This window comes from Gorilla gorilla, chromosome 11 (genome assembly GCF_029281585.2).
Source record: "Gorilla gorilla gorilla isolate KB3781 chromosome 11, NHGRI_mGorGor1-v2.1_pri, whole genome shotgun sequence".
Lineage (NCBI taxonomy): Eukaryota > Metazoa > Chordata > Mammalia > Primates > Hominidae > Gorilla > Gorilla gorilla.
Genome location: NC_073235.2, coordinates 90644108 through 90669165, shown reverse-complemented (window position 1 = coordinate 90669165; position 25058 = coordinate 90644108). Strand labels below are relative to the sequence as shown.

The window sequence follows — 25058 nt, the reverse complement described above, 5'->3', positions numbered from 1 at the left end:
TTTTTCAATTTTGTTGCTTGTGTTCCGGAGATATTTAATTCCCTTTAAATGCCTATATGATGCTGAAATGGATAAAAGTGTTATACTGAATGCCAGAATGTAAAAATTCAGGAGTTTCTCCCATCATTTTTTTTCAGGTTATTTAAATTTAATTTACTTTTTTTTTCCTGACTTCTTTTAATTAAGAAGAGGAGGAAAGGAGGGAATTTTCCAAGAGTTTGAATCCTACAAATGCCACAAACAGCTTCTGAAGCTGAAGCCATGACAATGAACTTCCATGACACAAAGAAGATGAGGAATTGGAAGGGAACAGTGCAGGAGAAACACAGTGACATTGTATCACAGTAGGTATTTATGCCTGCTATCCTCATCCGAGATAAGGTCAATAACTTCTGCTGGTGAAGCCCAAGTCTGGTGGAGGCTCACAGCAGTTCCATGACTGTGTCTGCCTGGTGCTAAGATACTGTGTGCCCGAGCCATGCTTCCGCGAAGAAGCACTCCGAATCACACCACCTCGAGGATGAACACACCTTGCATGTTCCTGAACTCCCACAATCTCTACTTCACTATCTGAAGAGGCAATATTAATTTCTTCATTGAGCGGTGCATTGCCGGCAGATATTTTGTCACTTGCTAGGAATCCTGGATGCAAATGACCTGCCTCTGCATTCAGCTCCTCTAGAAGCCGGCTGGTCCTCCAGGTAGCTCCTGTGTCCTGGCCGCCTATAGAATTATTGTGCTCTTGAACTACTGCAGCCGCCGATAAATTGTACACAGTTACCACTTCCGGGTCAGAGCTGGTGTCAGGCATATCATAATGAGCTACAACTGGAGGTCCATCTGGTATCTCTGCAGTGATTGTCTTGCTGCTCCCTGAAACCTCTTCATCATCATCTGATGAGCTCGTGCTTGTCACAAGTCAGGTCACTATCACTGGTACTACTTACTGTCCTGCAGCAGGTTGTACTGCTTGCAGCAACCTCCCGTTTGTGCCTCAGTAGCCTGATCCTCTCCTTGTGCTTTTGGCTCTGATGACCTTTAACCCATTCTGTTTATCACTGGATTGCCAGTTTTTCTTGGCAGCCATAGTGGATGTTTCACTTTCAGATCGGGACCTCCTAGACTTGCGCCCAACTGTGGCACCAGACACTCCTGAAGGGTCTCCTTCTACCGCTGTTTCTGCCTGAGAGGGTTCATTCTCTTCTGCGGAAGACAACGTGTCTGAATCAGCTAGGTGATCACTAAAGGAAGGGCAAAGCATGCAGTGATTAGAGGAGTCACTCTCATAAACTCGGCCAGTTGTAGGCTTGTCACTCTCTGTGGATGCTGAGACTCAGAAGAGTCTCTTCTCAGCTCCATCAACAAGCAGGGCATTGAAGAAAGAACTGCAGAATCTGCTACACCATCTTTCTGAATTTGAGATTCCAGTTCTACAGATTCATTTTCCTCCTTCGCTGTCTCTTGTTCAGTTGTTTTTGGTGGGACTTCAGACTCAATGAGTTATTCGAGTTTTCCCACTGCCTCCTCTATCTTTGTTTCAGAATTTCAAGTTAAATCATGGAGCAGCCTCTAGGAAATGGTATCAAAGATGCAACAGGAAAGCAAACAAAAAAACTTGTAGGCCAAGCCTGGGAGATCAGAACTCAGAGGATTGGGTGCCACTTCCTTATTCTTACTTGGATCTAGAATTCAAATTTACATTGTCCACGTGGTCAAGAAACCCTGCGCTCTGCAGTGACTCCGTGCCTCCTGGCTCGCTCAGCGCACCCCATCAGGGCATGCACCATCCCCCAAACTTAATTTGAATTTTAAATTAGTAATCTCCTTATTTCAGTTTTTGGCTTCTGTAAGAGAATACATCATAATTTATTGCTTCAGTCTGCAATTTGCCGTATCTCCTAATGACATTCAGTAGTGAATTGTTAAAAAGAATCTATGTATCTACATATTGATTATGATTATCTGTCTATCTATTTATCACAATTCTGGAGGCTGTAAGTCTGAGATCAAGGCGTCATCAGGGTTGGTTTCTTCTGAAGTCTCTCTCCTTAGTTTATAGATGGCCATTTTCATTCTGTGTCTTCACGTTGTCTTTTTGCTGTGTGTGTCTGTGTCCTAATCACTTCTTATAAATACACCAGCCATATTGGATTAGGGCCTACATGAATCACCCCCATTTTACCTTAGAAACATCTTTAAAGACTATCTCCAAATATAGTCACATACTGAGGCACTGTGGGTTAGATTTCAACACATGAATTCTGAGGGAAGACATAATCCAGCTCCTAACACCACCAAAGTGTATAGTTTTATCCATTATGGAGTCTCATGTATTATGCTTTGTGAACTCTCTTTTTTTTTTTCATTTTAATAAAGTTTCCATTTCTAGGATGCTTTGTGAGTTCTTGAGTAGGCACCATGCCTTGCATTATTTTGAGTCTCCCATTTTTGGGGGGTAGATACCGGTTTGGAAGATATGGGTCTTCCATCAAAGGAGACATTTGCATTGAAAAAATCAGATAAATGACAGACTAATTAATAATTTCTAATTGATTATTAATTAAAGTTAAGGAAATGTGTTTGAAAGATAGATCCCAATATATGAGTACATTACAAGAAAATTCAATAAGAAGCCAACTGAGTGTGAACAACATAGAGATATGGTCATCCTTGGAGAAGAGTTTTTTATTAGCATGAACATTGTATGTGTTTATATCTAGGAAAAAAAGAAAATGGACTTATTCTTATTAATACTAAGATATTTCTCAGACTAAATAAGACCATATAATGGTTGAGCCAGATTAATTGTGTTAGAACCTCAATCGATATTCCTTGATCATGTAGGATGTTGGAGATATGTGCATGACTCTAAAATGCTATCAGGTAGACTGCCTACTGGAAAAATTCCCAGTGGGCAACAATACTGGGGGAAAAGTAGGTTAGAGTAATGTAGTTGATAGTAATTTGATGGCAAGTTGTCTACCATAGCCTAAAAAGAGTTTGAAAAGGAAATATAATAATAATAAATAATAATAATAAAATATTTAGCTCAGATATTTAGATTCTAGAGTGAAGAGGTTTTACCAGTAGGCAGATTTCTGCATATGTAATTTTACTGAAGAAGTGGCTTTCAAATCTTTGACAATTTCTATTGGGACCAGGTAGTGCATGTACACACACAGACACACACAAGGACACTATTTACCTTTCTCATGTGTGATGCACTCTAACATTCTCCATTTTATTCAGTTTTGTCTCATTGCAGTCTATTTCATTACTGTTTCTGATACATTCTATGTATTTCATACCACACCGAGGCTGCTTGAGAATCACTGCATTTGAAAGCCTTTTCTAACAAAGGGTATGAAGACTTGGAAAGGTGTATAAGTGTCCAGCATATGGTGTGCCATATCTGCCTCCCTGGAGATGCCCAATGTATATGAGACAGTCAGTGGAGGCTAAGAATCTGACTTCCAGAGAGGCATCATTACACTGAGATCCACAAAGCAGTGCGAAGGGTCGAAAATGAAAGGGAACTAGAACCAGGATAGAAAGGTTATCAGGGAAATGAAGCATTGTACAGAAGAGCTGGTGTTAGACAGCATGAAGAGGAGGATAACAAGTATAAGGAGTAACACTATCATATTGTTGTGTTTAGGAGAGTCGACCCTGAAGTTAGACATGTTGTACTCAAATCTCACCTTTGATACTTACAAATTTGTCACTTTGTATAAGCATCTAATCATTCTATGCCCCATTTAACAATCTATAAAATAGTATCCATGATTTATTGAGCACTTAACAAATGCAAGGCACTACAGAAAGTGCTTTCCTTTTATTAACTCATTTAATGTTGGCACCAGCTTAATGAGGTAGGCACAGATTTTACTCCTAGCATACTTGTATTTTAGAGTTGTTTTGAAGAGGATAAAATAACATGAAACAGTTCCCAGCACTACACATTCATGAAATCAAAACAGTGAGATGTAACGATTTTCTGAGGTCCTGAACAAAAAATCAAAGGAAACCCATGAAATTACTAAGTGTCACGCAACTCACTATCTATGTCATGAGATAACTGCATTAGTTTGCTTATCTAGAAAGGGGCATGAAATATGATAAGTAAAGAGAAAGTGAGTTGATGGATATAAAACACTTATTGTTGGGAGACAATTCAGGGCCTTTCTGCATGTCTTGTATTAACTTTTGTTCTGGACTATCTTTTTAATAATGTTTGTATAGGAAACAGCCTTGGAAGACAGAGATAATGTCTCCCATCAGGGCAGAGGTCAGGAATATTGTCTTTATTAAGATGATATCGCCCTCTAGGACAAAGGTTAGGCAAGTTTGCTAGCAACCCTCTTTAAAACATTGGAGTTTTCTAAACTTGGTGTTCCTTAGCTGTGATACAAACCGACTCTATGAGCAGCACTTATGTGAGTATAACGTCCCTGGAGATCCCGGTAGGTAAAGAATAGATGCAGACTTGAGGCTTATGCTTCCTGCTCTGCTATAAATAATAAAGTCCTTCATCTGTGACCCTGAAGTCTATTCTTTTCTGCCAGCATCTATAAAACAATGGTAGGCTAACTGGTTAAAAAAAAATAATCTCAGACTTTTCATAATTCTTGATACTTAGATAATGCCTGGCTATATAAAAAGTACACAATAAATGGAAACCTGTTGGCATTATGATATCTATCAATTTGACAATGCGTCAGATAATAAATTTAATAAAGCAACTATACAGTGCATGTCTGCTACATGCTAGTCATGATGTGAGGTGCTAAGGCTAAAAAGCTGAATAAGACAGATTCTCTGATTTCATACTCTGGAGGGGGAGATATTGGCACATAAATAATTATAACATGTCTTAATATTATGGTAGAAATATTATAAGGACCTAGAGCATTAAGGAGGCGACATCTATCTCTGCCTAAAATGTGAGATGGAGAGGAGGTATGAGGGAAGTTGCTTAAGGGGAAGTAATACTTCAACTAAGTTTTAGCAGCTGACAGTTAGTGCGAATTTGTTAGTCACATGTCAACTATAATTTGTTGTTTTAAAATTATTGGTGTCAGTTACCATTTATGGTAGGTTGAGTTGTGTCCCCAGAAACATGTTGAAGTCCCAATTCCTGGTACCTATGAAGATGGCCCTATTTGGAAATAAGGTCTTTGCAGATGTACCTAAAATGTAATTTAAGATAAGCTTATGCTGAAACAGGGTGGGCCCTTAATCCAATATGACTGATGGTTTTATAAGAAGAGGAGAGACAATTATAAAGATATATGCATGGATATGTTCATTGCAATACTATTCACAATAGCAAAGACATGGAATCAACCCAAATACCTATCAATGATAGACTGGATAAAGAAAATGTGGCACATATACACCATGGAATACTATGCAGCCATAAAAAGGAACAAAATCATGTCCTTTGCCTGGACACAAATGGAGCTGGAAGCCATCATCCTCAGCAAACTAACGCAGGAGAAGAAAACCAAACACTGCACATTATCACTTACGAGTGGGAGCTGAACAATGTGAACACATGGACACAGGGATGGGAATAACACACACTGGGGCCTGTTGGGGTGGTGGTAGGGGAGGGAGAGCATCAGGAAAAACAGCTAATATATGCTGGGCTTAATACCTAGGTGATGGGTTGATAGGTGCAGCAAACCACCATGGCACACGTTTACCTATGTAACAAACCTGCACATCCTGTATACGTATCCCAGAACTTAAAAAAAAAAAAAAAAGAAGAAGAAATGCATGGAAACACAAAGACACACAGAAGGAAGATGGCACTGTGATCACAGAGGCAACAATTAGAGTTATACAAATGCAAATCAAAGAATCCCCAGGATTGCTGGCAAAGTCCAGAAGCAGGCAGAGAGATGGCATGCCTCTGCCAACACCTTGATTTTGGACTTTTAACCTCCAGAACTGAGAGATAATAAAATTTCTTTTGTTTTATGTCACCCAGTTTGTTACAGAAGCCCTAGGAAAAACATACCATTTCATTATTGTTTTCCATATACTTATCTTCAAACAAAAATGAGGAAAGGGCACTGTGGTCAAAAACAAAAGAAATATGAGAGAGAATAATAAATTAAAAAAACATAAATTGCTAAAAGTCACTGTATGGGGAGGAAAACGGCAGCTGATGAGGCTGGAAAGTAATAGATGGACCCTAGTGTAGTGTAATGAGTGTGGCTTTTGGATGTAACAGACCTGTGTTCAAATGCCAGCTTCTCTATTTACTAGATGTACGATCTCAGAAAATTTAACCACCGTCTCTAAATTTGGTATTATTGTCTGTAGAATAAGACAACAATTACTACTTTGAGGGGCTATTTGGAGAATTTGGGAAATGTGGATAAAGCTCATAGCAAGTATTTGATACATGCTAGTCAGTAGTAGCACTTTTAGATTTACATTAGGGAGATTCTTCTGACAGCTGTGTTGATGATGGAAATGGAGTGGGCCACTGCCGAAGTGTGGGTGGCTGGAGCATGGCTGGAAGAATAGATACCAATGAGGCAGTTTTTGCATCAGCCAAGATGAGAGATGTTAGAGGCCTGAGCTATATCAATGCCATAGTGGGGATACAAATGAGAAAATGAGTGAGAAAAGTATTTCTTTGTTAAAATTAATTTGTCATTATTGACCAACTCAATGGAAGTCGTGATGAGACAGCAGTAGTCTTCAAACCAGCCACTCCTACCCATTCCTTCTAATTTATGAAAAAGAGGCCTGATTTCAGCTGTTTTGTTTTGTTTTAATTCTTCCAGTTAAGGACTTCTATTCTCTCACTCAGAGAAGCAGGTTGATGTATGGAAACTATCTCTTAAGAAGGGCCTATGCTAAAATGTGGCTGGAGAAATTGATCAGAGTGAAGAAAAGACTTGGTCATTGCACATGAAGAATGGCAGAAAAATTGAAAGTCATTTTTCACAGCTAAAAAGAAATCAAAATTATGTATCATCAATTCAATATTAATTCAACTCACTATGAAAAAAACAGTAAGTTGGATTACTCAAATGTGGTGACATTGGGATTTGACTACATAAAGAATTGAATTAGAATCACCTTCAAATTTTACTCATACCATAGAGTTCTTGATTTCAGTTTAATAGAACTATACAAAAACATTATATTCTGCTTTTAGAAAACCACACAATACAAGGAACTCCCACCCAAGCCCTAAACCTAAACAAACAGAAACACAGGAAAACTATGCTTGAAGTGGTAAGTTATTTCTGCAACAAAGAAAAGTAGCAGAAAATGTATTCTCTTGCAAAAATATTAAATAGATTTTAACAATTTATAGATTCAGACAGGCATAATAAGAAATAGAATTTGAAATCCCTGTATAAATTTTATGAGTCAGAACATTTCCCTTTAGAAGCTTATATTTATCACATAAAAGTACCTTCACACACACAACCACCTACTCACCTGCCCAAACACACATGCATACACACTCATACTCATTCATATATTAAATATAGAAAACAAAGATTTGAGACAGAATAAATAGGTTTATATGTGTGACTGTTTGATAAGAAAATTAAACACTAGATGCTTGAAATGCCTGTAAGAAAAGAAAACTCTGAAATGACAAGTAGCAAAATTAATTTGTAACAACTAAACAATGAATGTGAAGTTTACCAGTTGGAAAGGACAGATTTCTAAGAACACAGAGAAAAAAGTCCTCTCCTAAAGGACTCTTCTCATTCCAAGGCTTATTGGAAAAACTCTCAGGTGAAATAAACATCATTACAATATGATAGATGACACTGGTTATCTTTTGGAATCAGAGATGTTAATGACCATTCTGTTGATTTTCATGTTCATGATACAGTCCTTATGAATACATGTAGCATAATTTCTAGGTACATGTGTTTTCAACCCCAACCATTCCAGTTTAGGAAATAGTCTTCAAATGTAGCTGAAGAAAAACTGTATATGCAACAATTGTTTTCCTGGTGCCACCTGTGGATTTCTCTTCACATCTAGGATTCTTTTTATTGGATAGTGTTCGTGGCAACCAAACTTTGCCCTTTAAAGATGAATTTGACTTTTTAAACAACTGTGTCAATAAGATTCATGTCTGTTGAATAAGGTTAATGGTTAAGTACCAAAATTAAACAAGATTTTATTATAGAGCAAAAACGCGAAAACCAAAAATCCCAAACTCATTTATTTCTCATATTCATGTGGCTGATTCTGAAGATTTATCACTCAGGAGGCAGCATTAAGGTAATACATTTTGCACATCCAAATATAGATTACATTCAAAGCATATGAACAAAGAAAAATAATGTTTTGGAAATTGTGATAAATTTTCCTTAGAAAAAGATGTTTAAAAAATTGATATTTGGGAAACCTACCATAATTTGTATATGATAGCATTCATCTTTTTCTTTTAGAAAAAGGGAAAATGTGTTTTTAGCTTCTGTGCCTGATTATCACATTTGTATGTACTAGGAATGCTAAATATAAATTACAAGGGTCAATGGTTACTGTCCATTTGTCACTGGGGGTCAGTTGGCTTTGAACCCCTCCAGTCGATCTCTCCAGGGAGCCTGAGCCTTCACCCTCAGTTATTGTTGTGGCCCTGTGAGGACCATGCCCCACTCCACTCTTCATGGCTTCTTTCCAACATAATGAGTCTAAAATCATTATAGTAATAGAGATTAATTGGAATAGATTCCTTGAATATTTGCACTTGTGCTCTCTTGTAAGGGAAGGGTCTTCCTCACACAGCAAGGGCTGGATTTTCTAAGGTAGCAGGGCTTTGTTCCCTAGTCATGATTGCTAACAGTGTTACCAAGAATGATTCTGCCTATTTTGGTTGGCTGATTTTAAATATAGGAAACAGTTGACAAGAGAGTTATGCAGTCTGGAGAACAGAGGCAAAACCTACAGTTCTAACTTGGTTTTGTCTTAAATATGACATTTCTGACTACTTTCCAGGATCAAGCTGAGTGATGGCAGAAACCACAGGCAAAACAACTCTGTGTGTTTCACTATGCTGAGCCTGGGTGTGGAGATAACATCAAGATGCAAGAGGGCCAGACAGTGGCTCATGTCTATAATCCCAGCTTTTTAGAAGGCTAAGATGGGAGCATCACTTGAGGCTAGGAGTTTGAGGCTAGCCAGGGCTACGTAGTTAGACCCTGTCTCCACAAAAAATAAAAATAAAAAAATTAGCTGGGCATAGTAGCACATGCCTGTAGTCCCAGCTACTGGCGAGGCTGGAGAGGCAGGATCATTTGAGCTCAGGAGGTTGAGGCTGCAGTGATCTATGATTGCACCACTGTACTTCAGCCTGGGCAACAGAGTGAGATCCTGTCTCAAAAAAAAAAAAAAAAAAAAAAGATGAAAGACATTTCATATGGACCAAGAAAAATGAGTGATGTTTAAATTTTCTAACTTTTGATTGATTGAGAATTTATGTATTTCTGTAAAACCAACATATGCATTAAGCTGGAGAACAGAAATAATTTACTCAATTGCTTTTTTATTGCATCATAAATCTATTCGATGAAAACTTACAACATACTGTTTTGTTTTCGGTTCTTTTGGAGAAAAGGCATATAGATTTTATTAACACATACACGGGGGAACCACAGAGTGTTTATCCCCTTACTGGTTTTTAATACATTATACTGTATTATTTTATCAAGAGTTACCAATGAACATACAAAAATGACTGTTTGGAGAATTGAAAGGAATTCTTTTGTGAGAATATAACTTAAATTCTGGACCCTCAAGCAAAACTTGAATTAAGTTTCTTATTTCTAGTATTTGATTTGTTGTTATAACTATTGTCGATAAGTGTAACAATAACCTGCCTATATACAATCATAGTGATTAACAATTTAACTATAAAGGCCGGGCGCATGGCTCACGCGTGTAATCCCAGCACTTTGGGAGGCTGAGGCGGGTGGATCACGAGGTCAGGAGATCAAGACCATCCTGGCTAACACGGTGAAACCCCATCTCTACTAAAAATACAAAAAAATTAGCCGGGCGTGGTGGCGGGCACCTGTAATCCCAGCTACTCAGGAGGCTGAGGCAGGAGAATGGTGTGAACCCAGAAGGCGGAGCTTGCAGTGAGCCGAGATCACACCACTGTGCTCCAGCCTGGGCAACAGAGTGAGACTGTGTCTCAAAAAAAAAAAAAAAGAAAAAAGAAAAAACAGAAAACAAAAAAACAATTTAAATATAAGTGCACAGTGGTATTATTATAAAGGGTAAGAGCTTGGATTTTAGAATCAAGTAGACTCATGTTCACATATGCTCTTTATACTCACCGTATGACAAAACACAATTATGTGACCTTCATAAGCCTTCGTTTTCTCACCTATATCTGCAACATTAAAACCTACTGAAATGGCTCCATTGTCTGGGGAAACACCCAGGGTCCTTTGTCTCACACCAAGAAAATTAGTGACACTGACACACACATGGAGTGGATTAAGGAGCAGAAAGTTTAATATGTAAGAAGGAAGAGAACATCTCCCTGGCACAGAGGGAGGAGGGCTCCAAACAGAATAACACACCTTGCGCAGGAGGACAGGTAGGGAGGGGGTTGAGGGGGGCAGTGAGGGGCGGGGGGAAGCAGTTGGTTATATTGGGAGGCTTGAGGAGGTGGTGTCTGATTGCATAGGGCCCAAACAGGGCAAACAGGGGATTGACTTGACCAGGTGTGTCATTCACATAGCGAAAAGACTGGCCCTCCAAGCCTAACCTTTTATTATACAAATGAGGCTTCTACCTGGCTGTGCCATGACACCTGCACATGTGGGGACAAAGAAAAGGGAGCAGGAGGCTGGGCGCAGTAGCTCATGCCTGTAATCCCAGCATTTTGGTAGGCCGAGGTGGGCGGATCACCTGAGGTCAGGAGTTCGAGACCAGCCTGGCCAACATGGCGAAACCCCATCTCGACTAAAAATACAAAAATTAGCCGGGCATGGTGGTGTGCACCTACAATTCCAGCTACTCAGGAGGCTGAGGCAGGAGAATCGCTTGAACCCAGGAGGTGGAGGTTGCAGTGAGCCAAGATTGCACCACTGCATTCCAGCCTGGGCGACAAGAGCGAAACTCTGAAAGAAAAAAAAAAAAAGAAGAAGAAGAAAGAAAGAAAGGAGGAGAGGGAAGGGGAGGGGAGAGGAGAGGAGGGGAGGGGAGGGGAGGGGAGGGGAGGGGAGGGAAGGGAAGGGAAGGGAAGGGAGCAGGAATCACCACATTGGGTGGACCTGACTCTTGACAGCCTGCATTTACGTATGCAAGCCTGTGGCTTGCAAATCATTGCTTCCAAGTCTGTTTTTTTTTCCAGCCGCTTTCTGTTAGAAATGTTTTTATTAAAAGAAAAAGCCTTACTGAGGACTCTTTGACTCTTTTACCCTTTCTAGCTGCCTGAAATAATATATATATATATATTTTTTTTTTTTTGAGGCAGGGTCTTGCTCTGTCACCTAAGCTGCAGTGCAGTGGATCTCGGCTCACTGCAACCTCCACCTCCTGGGTTCAAGCAATTCTCCTGCCTCAGCCTCCTGAGTAGCTGGGATTACAGGTGCATGCCACCATCCCCAGCTAATTTTTGCATTTTTTTAGTAGAGACGGGGTTTCGCCACGTTGGCCAGGCTGGTGTCGAACTCCTGACCTCAGGTGATCTGCCCATCTTGGTCTCCCAAAGTACTGGGATTACAGGCGTGAGCCACTGCGCCTGGTCAAATAATTTCTTAATAACTCCCGTAATACTACTTCATAGCTTGCTTTTACAATTAGATGAGATGTTAGTACAGTACTTGGCACAGCATCTGGAACATAGTTCTTCATAAATAAAAATGATTATTGTTTCTATGTTATTCTGTAGCCAACTAGTTACAGCAGATTTTTTATGCCATTGTACATTTTCTTTCAGTTTTATATTTTTCCTTTTCATGTATCCTACTTTAGAGTTAGCATCTTATTTTTCTGAAATAAAAAATGTGTATTGCTTTTTACTTTGTTTATGTATTAACTGTGTATTAGCAATACCAATCAACTTTGACTGCCTGAAATTTGTTAAAATGATATTGTATTGCTAACAAAATGAGTGACTATTAAAAAAGGAAGAGTGATATGGGAATCACAGAAACACAGTCACAGTTAAAATCATGTATGGCAGAAATGGGCAAGAAGGACTTTGATGATAACACTTTTGAAGACTTGTACAGCTTTTACCTCTGATGTTGCTGGCACAGAATAGTAACATCGTATTTGCTATTGTTGCCACAAACACCTATAGGAATTACGTGTTGGTCACATTCCACTTGAATGAAATCTCTTCAAATTATGTTTGAGTCTCTAGCTTCTGTGTAATATGCATCTTATTGGCTGAGACGTTAGAGGCCAGAAAAGCAACTGTGTATTATTTCAGGTCCGATAGTTTGGGGTAGGCTCTGCTCTCTAGCAAGACTCATATGATGGGGCATTTTCAAAATGCAGCAAAAATAATTCAAATGCTGGGTAGCCAAAAATTGACTAGTGCCCACTACAAACAATAAGTTTTAAAATGAGCTATACAAAGTTTTAAATTATGCTTAAAATAAGTTTTAAAGAAATTGATGACTGCCATGGATGGAGGAATATTTCAATTTAAATAATCCATCTGTACAATTTACTTTTTTAGGAGAAATCCGAATCAGAATATTTGTACCAAATTAGTTACAAGGAAATATTGATTATTAATTATGCATGATAACATTATGAGTACTGTAGCTATTAAATTAAAATCTTATTCAAATAGAAATTATACCGATTGTGTATAGTCCTGTTCTGACAATTGAAGCAGAGGAAAACTTCCTAAGTCAGCCTATGAGGCCAGCATACCCTAATGCATAAAACCAGACACACATTACAAGAAAAGAAAAAAACAGATAAATATCTCACATGAACATAGATGTAATAATCCTTAACACAGTATTAGCAAATCAAATCCAACCATGCATAAAAAGAGTAATAAACCACAACCAGGTGGGATTTATCTCAGATGTTCAAGACTGGTTCAACATTTGAAAATCAATTAATGTAATACATTAATACATTAATAGGCTAATGGAGAAAAATTACGGGATCATATCAATAGATGCGGAAAAAGGATTTGACAAAATCAAACTAATTCATATAAAAGCTCTCCGTAAACTAGTAATAGAGTAGAACTTTCTTAATTCAATAAAGAATATTTACCAAAAACGTTATACTTAATGGTTATCATCCTAATTCATGGTGAGAAAGTCAATACTTTCCCACTAAGATCAGGAACAAGTCAAGGATGTCCCCTCTCACAATTGCATTTTAGTTTCATTATGGCAGCTCTAACTTATGCAATAAGATAAAAATAAATAAAAGATATACAGATTGGAAAGAAAAAAAAAACTGCCTTTGTTCACAGATGTCATGAGTATGTAGAAAATCCAAAAGAATCAACCAAGAAATTTCTGGAACTAATAAGTGATTATAGCAAAATTGCAGAATACAAAGTTAATATACAAAAGCCCATTGCTTTCCTATACATCACTAATGAACAAGTAAAATTTGAAATTAAAAACACAATATCAATTATATTAGCACCTCTTACTCCCAAAAAGAAATACAGTCATCTCTTGGTATCCGTCCATGGGAGAATGGTTTCAGGTCCCTCTGTGGGTACCAAAATTCATGGATTCTCAAGTCCCTTAGATAATCTACATATATTTTACCATATACTTTAAAACATCTCTAGATTATTTATAAGACATAATATGATGTAAATGCTACTTAAATGGTTGTTATATTATTTACATTTTTAGTGTTTAATTAGTCTTTTTATGTATTTATTTTTTCTGACTAGTTTCCTTAGTTGTTTGTGGATGCAGAATTGCAGATACAGGGAGCCAACTGTACTTAGGTATAAATCTAACAAAATATGTATATAATCTATACATGGAAATTATAAAACTTGGTGAAAGAAATCAAAGAACTAAGTAAATGGAGAGATATTCCATGTTTATGGCTACAGACTCAATATTGTCAAGATATTAGCTCTTCCCAACTCAATCTATGGGTTTAATGCCATCCCAACCAAAATTCTAGCAGGTTATTTTGTGGAAATTGACAACTAATTCTGAAATTTATATGGAGAGGAAAAAGATCAAGAATGGCCAACACAATATTGGAAAACAAAGTTGGAGGACAGATGCTACCCAAAATACCTTATGCCTTACTTTAAGGTTACAGTAATAAACACAGTCTAGAACTGGCTAAGTAACAGACAAACAGATCAATGGAACAGAATGAAAACTCAGAAATAGACTCCCCAAAATATAATCAACTGTTCTTCAACCTTGGCATTGCTGATGACTTTTAAGGTATAATACCAATGGCACTATCCATTTTTAAAAAATGGATAAGCTGGATTTCATTAAAATTAAAAACCCTGCACTGTCAAGAAAATCAAAAGATAAGCCTGGGACTGGGAGAAAAATATTTGCAAAAGACATTTCTGATAAAGGACTATTATCCAAAATATGTAAAGAACTTTTAAAACTCAACAAAAAGAAAACAACCCAATTAAAATATAGGTCAGAGTTTTTAACAGACTTATAGATGTATATACATTTGAAAAGATGCTCCACATTATGATATATCATCAGGAAATGTACATTAAAACAACACTGAGATATTACTACATACCCGTTAGAATGGCCAAAATATGACAATAACAAATGCTGGCAAAGATGTGGAGCAACAGGAACTCTCATTCACTGCTGGTGCAAATGCAGAATTCTATAGACATTTTGATTTGACAGCTTGGCAATTTATTATTTAAAAAAATACTCTTACCATATGATTCAGCAATCACATTCCTTGGTATTTACCCACAAAAGCTGAAAATGTATGTCCACACAAAAACTTGCATATGGATCTTTATAGCAGCTATATTTGCAATTACTAAAACTTTAAAACAACCAAAATGTCCTTCAGTAGGTGAGTAGATAAACTGTGATATATCCAGTTTATAATGGAATATTATTCAATGCTATAAAAGAAATTAGCTATCGCTGGGCATGGTGGCTCATGCTTGTAATCCCAGCACTTTGGGAGGCCGAGGTGGGCGGATCATGAGGTCAGGAGTTCAAGACCAGCCTGGCCAACACAGTGAAACCCCATCTCTACTAAAAATACAAAAATTAGCTGGGCATGGTGCTGTGAGCCTGTAATCCCAGCTACTCAGGAGGCTGAAGCAGGAGAATCGCTTGAACCCGGGAGGCAGAGGTTGCAGTGAGCCGAGATGGTGCCATTGCACTCCAACCTGGCGACAGAGCTAGACTCCGTCTCAAAAAAAAAAAAAAAGAAAGAAAGAAAAAGAAAAAGAAAACAGAAAAGAAATTAACTATTAAGCCATGAAAAGAAATAGAGGAAACTTAAATACATATTACTAAATGAAAGAAGCCAGTCTGTAAAGGCTACTTAATGTGTGATTCCAACTATATGACATTCTGGAAAAGGCAAAGCTATGCAAACTGTAAAAAGATCAATCATTGCTAGGGACTAAGGGGAAGAGAGGAATAAAAAAGTGAAACACAGAGGATTTTTAGGGAAGTTAAATAACTCTGTATGATACTATAACAGTGTATACATGTCATAAATTTGTCCAAACCCATACAACACCAAGGGCAAACCTTGATGCAAACTATGAACTTTGGATGATAGTGAAATGCCAATGTAGTTTGATTAATTGTAACAATTGCACCACTTTGGTGAGAGATGTTGATAATAGGAGGTGAGGTGGGCTATTCATGTGTTGGACCAGCCTGTATATGAAAAATCTCTGTACCTTTTGCTTGATTTTGTTGTGGACCTAAAACTGCTCTAAAACGTAAAATCTATTTTAAAAACCTAATTAAATGATTAAAATAATACATTTCCTTGAAGAAGTTTTGATTAATCAAGTTGTGCTGGTGAAAGGTTCATATAAATAACAATAACGTCACATTTTTTGTCCTTCATTTATCATAATGCTTAAAGTTGGATGAAGTCTCTGAAAAGAGGAGCAATACTAACACTTAGAATTTATTTTGTTCTTTATGGTTGTGAAGATTTTTGCATCCATTTTTTTCCTCTGATTTATCAAGCTACATTCTGAGGCACAGGGAACAGGAGATAGTTTTTAGCATTTCTATTTCATAAACATAGAGCAGAAACCCACAATTTCTTCTTTTGGCTTGGAGTAAATTAATTTTCTTTTTGCTATTTTTACCTTTGGTTGAGGTCAGACAAAAGTTTAATTAATCTCAAAAATTTTCTTAACATCAGTCTATCCAGAGTGCTTAGAGAAAGCTGTAGGATATGAACTTATGTAAGTCAATTTATATTTGTTGACATCTCGGTTTAGAAGATGTATGGATGAGAGGAAAAATGAAGTTATTTTTAAAAATGAGCTTGAGTTTCATACTTTTAAGTGGCCCCCACCATCTTGCATTACCCTGGATCATTAGATATACATATGATTTTTTTCTTTTTATATTGGTGGAGTTGGGTTGGCTGAAGAGTACCATCTTCTAAGGTCTAGAATGCTCCTGACTAAACCTCAGAGAAGAGCAATGCAGATTTGATTGACTTTCACCTGTTATCTTTCCTACAATTACTTTGATACTCAACTATGGCTTGTATTTTGTTGATAGACATTCTAGAAAGCTTTGCTCTCTGTGCATTTGTTTAATCCACCATTTACTATATAGAAAACTCAAATGAACTTAAATAGTTTGAAATAAAAAAAGCTACTGTATGGAGGAGTAAGTCCCTAAAGTGAAGACCTTGCTTTGAATGTCAATGATTGGATTTTGTTTCATTTTCCCTGTATCTCTCAGGATGAAACTTGAAACAGTTAGAACCGTGAAGCAGAAGTATCATAAAAGACCATTTATTCTTCAAACTCAAGTAACATTTACATTTTTAAAGAATTATCTGTTGTACTACCCTCACCTCAGTTTTCAATCTGTGTAATGGCATGGTCAGATAAATGTGGATGATGCTGTCTTTTTATGGATGAAACTCTGCATGTGTGCACGTGTGTATGTGTATGGTTCACAAGCCTTCTTGTTTATGTTCTCTCAATCACTTGTCTGAATCCTAAAGTGTTTAGTTGTCACAGATTTCTTCTATTTAGTTGTTTTGTGCTGCCGTCCTTTAAGAAATAGGCTTTTTTTCCCATTACGGAACAAACTGCCAATGACGTTGAGATATTGATCGAATAAAAGAACTATTAATATAACTTTTATCTTGGGATATCCAAAGGTCCTCTTCTTGGAAGATAAATAATTTAAACCAGTTTCACTATTCTTTCAGAGTCAGCACTCTTCTTTTAAAAGGAAATTTTCCTATGACATTTTAGATTTTCATGTAATTTTTAGTGACCTTTGAAGTCGTTGCTTCTTTAAGTTAAATGAATAAATAGAATTAAGTATATTCAATATACATACACATCAACTTAATTGTGGGAGCCATGGTGGTAGAGCTCTTTTCGGAGGATTGTTATAAAATATTTAGACAGACCGGGTGCGGTGGCTCATGCCTGTAATTCCAGCACTTTGGGAGGCTGAGGCGGGTGGATCATTTGAGGTCAGGAGTTCAAGACCAGCCTGGCCAACATGGTGAAACCCCATCTCTACTAAAAATACAAAAAGTTATCCGGGTGGTAGTGGCATGCGCCTGTAATCTCAGCTACTTGGGAGGCTGAGGCAGGAGAATCGCTTGAGCCTGAGAGGCAGGGTTGTGGTGAGCCGAGATCACGCCACTGCACTCCAGTTTGGTTGACAGAGTGAGACTCTATCTCCACAAAAAAAAAAAAAAAAAAAAAAAAAAAATAGACAGATACTTCTTTAATAAAAAAATTGAAAAGGGTTATTCTCAAATGAGAATATGTCTTAACTATTCAACACAAAGTAATTAGATCAAAAAATAGGGGCTCACCAAGAGTATAATGGGATTTTTTAATTTATTAGATGGCCAGGCTGACACAAATATATTAAAAATTATAGGGTAGAGAATTCTGAATATAAAAGAGTCACTCAACAGCCATTTTAGATTCCAGAGTTTGGCACTGAGCCCAGACATCCAGTTGTGTAAAGTAGATGACATAAACAACTACAAAAACAACAACAAAATAGCAACTGGTACCCTTATTTGAAAAGCCAAACTGGAGAAATAGATAGGATTTTAAAAAAAATCACACTATGCTTACTTGCCTTGCCAAATTAAGTGATTGGAGGAAAACTATCAGGTCACACTGAAAGAGCAAATGCTAGTCTTACATAGATTTGTCCCTACCGCATTCTCTCTCATCTGGTATTTTTCATTCTTACTCATAACTCATTTGTTGTGTTTTTGATGGCAAAGTTTGCATCAGCATTTTTACTCTTAGAAGAGAAATTCTAAAAATAATTTGTTGTTCCATAGTCTCAAAAGTATAAACCAGGATATTTCCTTTCACTAAACAAGTGGGGGAGTGAGTGCAATTCATTGTATCAGTACATAATAATTAATAAGGTCTCTTAAGCCCCAGTGAAACATACTTGAAATAAACCCTAAAATTTAAAATACTTTAGAACTTTCCATCCTTTATTATTTTTAAAATCAGAAGTCAAAACTTGTCATTGAGTACCTAAAGTATGTACAAGGAACTGTGTCTGATCTCAAGTGCGGGCTTAGAGACATGGTTCTGTCACTCTAGGTAGGAAAATGGGATATGCAATTACTTCAAGTAAATAAATAATTAAATTATGACAAGTTTAGTGTTTAAAACTAGATTTTTCAGGCCAGGTGCAGTGGCACATGCCTGTAGACCCAGCACTTTGGGAGGCCAAGGCGGGCAGATCACTAGGTCAGGAGCTCGAGACCAGCCTGACCAACATAGTGAAACCCCATCTCTAGTGAAAATACAAAAAAAATTAGCCAGATGTGGTGGCATGCGCCTGTAATCCCAGCTACTCAGGAGGCTGAGGCAGGAGAATCGCTTGAACCCGGGAGGTGGAGGTTGCAGCGAGCCAAGATCACGCCACTGCACTCCAGCCTGGGCGACAGAGCGAGACTCCATCTCAAACAAACAAAAAAACACCTAGATTTTCAGTAGACCACAGTAGTATAGAACAGGAAAACCCATCCTAGCCCCTGGCCTGGGAGTTCAGGAAGTGTTTCCCCTTAGAAAGTGATGTTGAGTCATGAAGTGTAGCACCTACCTAGGAGTAGCACTTACTTACACAAGGAGAAAAGAGTGTTCTGGGCAGAAGTGTGTGCAAAGGCTTTGAGAGGACAAACAGTCCAATAGTAGTGAGTAAATGAGAAAAGCTCAGGAGAGCTGGCATGGAAAGAACATAGAGTGTCCTCTGAAAAGACTCAGTAACATGAAGCATTGCATTATGTAGGCCCTTGTAGATTATAGTAAGGACTTTGGAAGAGTCAGGTGAGAGAGGATTGACTATGCTGATGGTGGTGAAAATAAAGAGAAATAGACGACTGATACATTTGTAAGGCGGATCAGCAGAAAGGGATTGGATGTGGATGACAGCAAGTATATGAGGAATTGGGAGGGGTCCAAACGATTCCAAGAGCAGTAGTTGATGGTGTCAGTATCAGAGACCAGGAAACCAGAGAAAAATCAAGTTTGCAGATGGAGATCAAAAGTTAAAAAGTTTGGATTTATTTATTTTTGTGTCTCTGAGACACATCAATTAAGTCATTAAATATAAGAATTTGTAGATTAAAATGGAGAAATAGATTTGAGAGTCCTCATCAACAATATAGTATATTAGTCAAGGTTTAGTTTAAGCTGATACAATGAAAAAAATTCCAAACACAATGGTTTAAACAAGACAGAAAACCATTTCTATCTTCTTTGGCAATACAGAAGAAGGTGGTACAGGGCTGGCCAGGCAAGTCTGTTAATTTCAACTCAAGGTTTTATCTCTGGGCAAAGTTTTATTACAGTGGCTACTCCAGCCTGTGCCATCATGAATGCATTTCAGCCTAAATGAAAGGGAAATGAAGAGGTTGCTTCTTTCTTTTTAAGGATGTTGGAACCTAGACATGTCACTTACGCTCACTTAGCTTAGGCAAGAAAAGTACTCCCTGTGTTTAGTAACATAGAATTCCCTAGCAACCTAAGTTACAGCAGATTGAAGGGCATTTACTGTGAGCAGAAATGGCAAGCCTTTTTGAGAAAAATTGTCATGAAGATGTGGAGAGTGGGACAGAAGCTGGAGGATGATAAAGATGAAGAGAGAGGATTTTGATGTAATTAAGTTCTTATAATATAAATGATAAATGGATACATTATGAAGACATTGAGTAAAAGGGGATACTTGATGGTGGAGTAACTCTGTCTAGACAAGAATTCAGAGAATATTCAGAGAATATTTTCATCCTGCAGAATGATAGGAAAGGATGGAGACAGGTGCAAAAATATTTGTGGACTTGGTGGCAGAATTTTGATGTAGTTCCATTTGCTGTTTTCTATCTGTCATAAAAAGAAGGTAAGGCCGGGTGTGGTGGCTCATGCCTTTAATCCGAGCACTTTGGGAGGCCAAGGCAGGTGAATCACTTGAGGTCAGGAGTTTGAGATCAGCCTGGCCAAGATGGTGAAACCCCTTTTCTACCAAAATACAAAAAAATTAGCTGGGAGTGGTGGCGTGCACCTGCAGTTCCAGCTACTCTGGAGGCTGAGGAAGGAGAATCACTTGAATACGGGAGGCGGAGTGAACCGAGATAGCGCCACTGCACTCCAGCCGACAAAGGAAGACTTCGCCTCAAAAAAAAAAGAGGAAGGTAAAGTTATCTGCTGCTGAAAATGACTGAAGACATGGCACCAGTGCTCAGACTGCAGAGGAGAGCGGAGGGGATTTGAAAACATCATGGAAGGCAGGGCAGCCACGCACAGATGAGCAGGCTGTGCCCGCTGACCTCTAGGGGTTGCCATTCAAGCAAGTTTTCATGAGAACAGTGCTCCCTAGCATTCTAGGCTAAATAATCACAAGGTTCAGTGGAGGCATTGACATTTGCAGAGTGTACAGTGGAAAACTGACTAGAGAGAGACTTACGTTACTGTGAAACGTAAGGGCCATTTGTAGTTGTCAGCCTGAATTTGTGATATATCAGCTAGTCTATCATTCATTAGTAATTAAATTGCATTCCTACTCTCCACTCTCTGAACTACATTTGACTTCTAAAACTTTATCATTTCATCAGTTATCTAATTTATTTTCAGCTGTTTATTTTGCTTATTCTATGTCAGTTGATAAACTTGTTCAAGAAGATTCTACTTTTTCCTTAATAGCCAGTCTTAAGTTTCTTTCCCATTTTTCTTCACTTTTATTTATTTTTGTATTATACATTCATTTAAACCTTAGTTCCATTTTTTATGGAGAGATGGGAGTTTAGCTATGATGCCTAGGCTGGTCTCTAACTCCTGGCCTCAAGCAATCCTCCCACCTCAGCCTCCTAAAGTGAAGGGATTACAGGCATGAGCCGTTACACCCAAACTAAACCTTAGTTTCTTAAGGGAAGCAATATCTTAATCTTATGAACTTTTGTTCTTCTCTCATGCTTTCCTTATGTATCTTTCTTCAGTTTTTAAATGTTCATTTATTTTAATGGCAATCCATCCTCTTTTATGCTATTTGGTTTATACACTTATTGTTTTGTCCGTCTTATGCATTATATCTTTCAAAATCATCTCACTTTTAAATTTATGTTTAATGTATTAAATCAGGAAAATAGATGCAACAAAAGGGGCCAGCTCTGATTAATGATGGGTGCTATGAACAAAAAGATGAGAAATGTGGCACACATGCCCAGAATTTTATTCTTTTCCTTATTGACTTAGTTTATGATAAACAACAATAAAAATGTGCACCACTAACAACAACCAAATTGAGAGTTTGGTCCTCTGAAATATAATCCTGGTTTTACTTCTATCCAGGGACTCTGCAGTAACTTGAGTAGGGCAAAAGTTCTGCACAGCTTTTGAAGTCCAAGAAATGGAAACCAGTTGTTTTCAGAAGTGTAATAATTCTACTGCTTACTTTATTCTTACATCACAGTGGTTGTCCCTGATAAAAGGTTAGCAGGCAGTACCAAGACTTGCTAGCTCACAAAAAGTCAATTCAGATATCTGAGTTTAATGCACTTTATGAAATCCTCCATGTGGCTGATCTCTGACTATTCTTCTAGAAAAGCAATGTCCTTGTAGGGAGTATGACCTGATTACTAAAAATACCGACATTTATTATCCCTCTTTCCCATAACTCAATCAATAAGGGAACAGTGGAAATGCATGGTTCAGATAAATGTAGGTGCTCACAGATTTGGTCTTTAAACTTTTAATCAAAATGTCAAGAATCCAAAATGTAAATAACTCAACATGTAAATGAGTCTTTCAGGCTCAATATAGTAATGGATTTGGTTATGGAAAAAAAAAAAAACTCTAGTAGTAATAAACGTACTCCAACAGGTCTAGAAAATGGTTCTAAATGAAATAGTCTAATGAAGACTTTTTTTGTGTTAAGCCATTTCCTAGCATAAGCAAACAAACTCTAGGTTTGATTTTTATGTAGATGAATACATCTTCATGAAAAATATATGGACTTTATATGCAGTCCTGATACTGGTCTTTTTGTAGAATTAAAAAGTGCTGTATGTTAAGTAGAATCACAATTAGCTTCTTCATTTTCATAATTAAATATCAGCGATGATGAAGCATTCCTGATATTTAGAATAATAGATTTTATTCAGTCAATAACAAGGAAACAAGGAACTTTAGATATAATTTTCTTTTCTTTCTTTTTTTTTTTTTTTTTTTTTTTTTAGAGACAAAATCTCACTTCGCTGCCCAGACTGGAGTGCAATGGTGCAGTAGTAACTCACTATAGCCTTGGACTCTTGGGCTCAAGCGATCTTCCCTCCTTAGCCTCCAGAGTAGCTAGGACTACAGGTGCACACCACCATGCCTGACTGATTTTTAAAACAATTTCTGTAGAGACAATGTCTTGCTTTGTTGTTCAGGCTGTTCTTGAACTCCTGGCCACAAGCAATCCTTCTACTTCAGCCTCCCAGTGTGCTGGGATTATAGGCATGAGCCACCATATCTGGCCCATAATTTTCATATTAGCAATTAGCTACATTTACTAACCTGGCTGAGATAATTGAGCATCACTCAAGAAGCAATCTAAGATAGCAGTTTTCAAATTATGCCCCTGGAGAAGTCCAGGATTTCTCCAGAGATGCAAGTTTACATTTAGAAGCTTTCTAGATGGGTGTGGAAACATCACTAACTCCTATCTTTTGCAAGAAAGAGATCCCTGCTTTAATATCTTTCGACTACTTTCTCCTGCATAGCATTTATTTGGAGAACATGTTTCTCAAACAAAAATGAGGTTTATAAATCACTGCTATAAGGATCTTAGGAAATATTCTTTTCTGTAGATTCTTTGAACTCAGTCCCTGTATCATGTTAGATGAATAGGGAACACTCATTTAGCCATACACGTAAATGTCTTAACAACCCCCTTCCCTAGATTTAAAGTTAGATTCTAATTACTGTTGACCAAGTAAAGTAATCCCTTCTGCCTTTCCACAGTTACTGATTTAGGGATGGTGATATGTCTCCCCCTGCCACCACTTGGAGAATAAGATAAAAAGGCAGCTTTATGAAGGTTTCTTGGAAGGGAAGTCAATCACTCTTCTGGAGGGTGAAATAATCCAACTCTAGATGTCAACAAGAAAGCATCTCATCATAATTCCAACTGGCAGACGTTCTCAGAAAACGAAGACTGAATTTAGAATGCAGCCAGCATAAAGGATGATTGAACTAACAATGGAAAGAACTTAAGAACTTTGTTACATTGTTGAGCTCTGGGTCAATAAACCATAAAGCCTGATCTCCCTGAAATTTCATTTACATTATATTATGTGTCCTATTGTTTAAGACAATTTGCATTTTTTCCATTACTTGCAACTAAAATCATCCTAACTGACACATATATTCCAGAGAAAAGAGAGTTTGTACAAAGGCACAGTGTTGAGAATAAGCTTGTCATATTTAGGGAACAGCAAGGATGCTACCATCGAGTTGTAAAAAAGTAAAGCAGGAGTTAAGTGGTTCTGGGCACTAAAAAGAAAGGCTATGATTGCAAATATAGATGGCTTAAGGAGATGGAAGCCCAGTTTAATGGAATTAAGGTGGTCAAGGTGTCAAGACAATGCTGGCATTTTAGGTATAGAGAAATTTTGTTGCCTAGTTGAAAATTTTCAAGTGACCTTGGGAGCCTGACAAGGATGTAGGTTACTGGCAGAGCTGGGCAAGGAGTGAGTGATTGATATTGCCAAATGGCTTATGAGACACAAAACAAAAATAACTTGTTTTGGAAAAAGTTTAAGTAAAATGATTATTCCTGTTAAAGATTTATTTAAGTTGAGACAAAAAAATTGGAGACAGAGAATTTTTGTGAGAAGTTTGAGTTCATAGGGAAGCTTAGGAAACATGAAATTTGATTTCCAGAGAGCAGAGTGAAAAATGTTTTCAGGAAAGATAGGGCTTAGATAAGTCAAAGAAAAGGAGAAAAAGAGGGGAAAACCCCATCCAAATCTCTCGCTCTCTCTTCCTCTATGTATTCTAAATGTCCATATATTTAATGAAGAACAGATAGTCAGTGGGGAACACTAGCAGACATTAAAGGGATATGAGGCATGAAGAGAATAGCTGACTTTGGAATATTATGTAACATTGTCATTTCAGTGTAAGCTGAGGGTTTTGTTGCGCTCAGGGGCATAAAGATACTAGCAAACAGTTTTGTTTTTTTTCTTCTGTACAGAAATATATGAGGAGATTGTTATGAAAAATCTGAAGAAATCCTTGTTCATACTTGGTCAGCTGTGCTGTGGATGGGATTAGTTTCTAGAATCCTCTCCTAGTGGAAAAAAAAAAAAGTGTAGGAGCATAGTTGAGTGAACTCAAAATG

The 25058-nt window shown here is 37.6% G+C and overlaps 1 pseudogene; it reads right to left on the bottom strand.

The window, feature by feature from the left end:
* Positions 1-339: 339 nt before the first annotated feature.
* LOC101152102 (protein ARK2N-like) overlaps positions 340-25058 on the bottom strand; it is a 43829-nt pseudogene continuing 19110 nt past the window's right edge.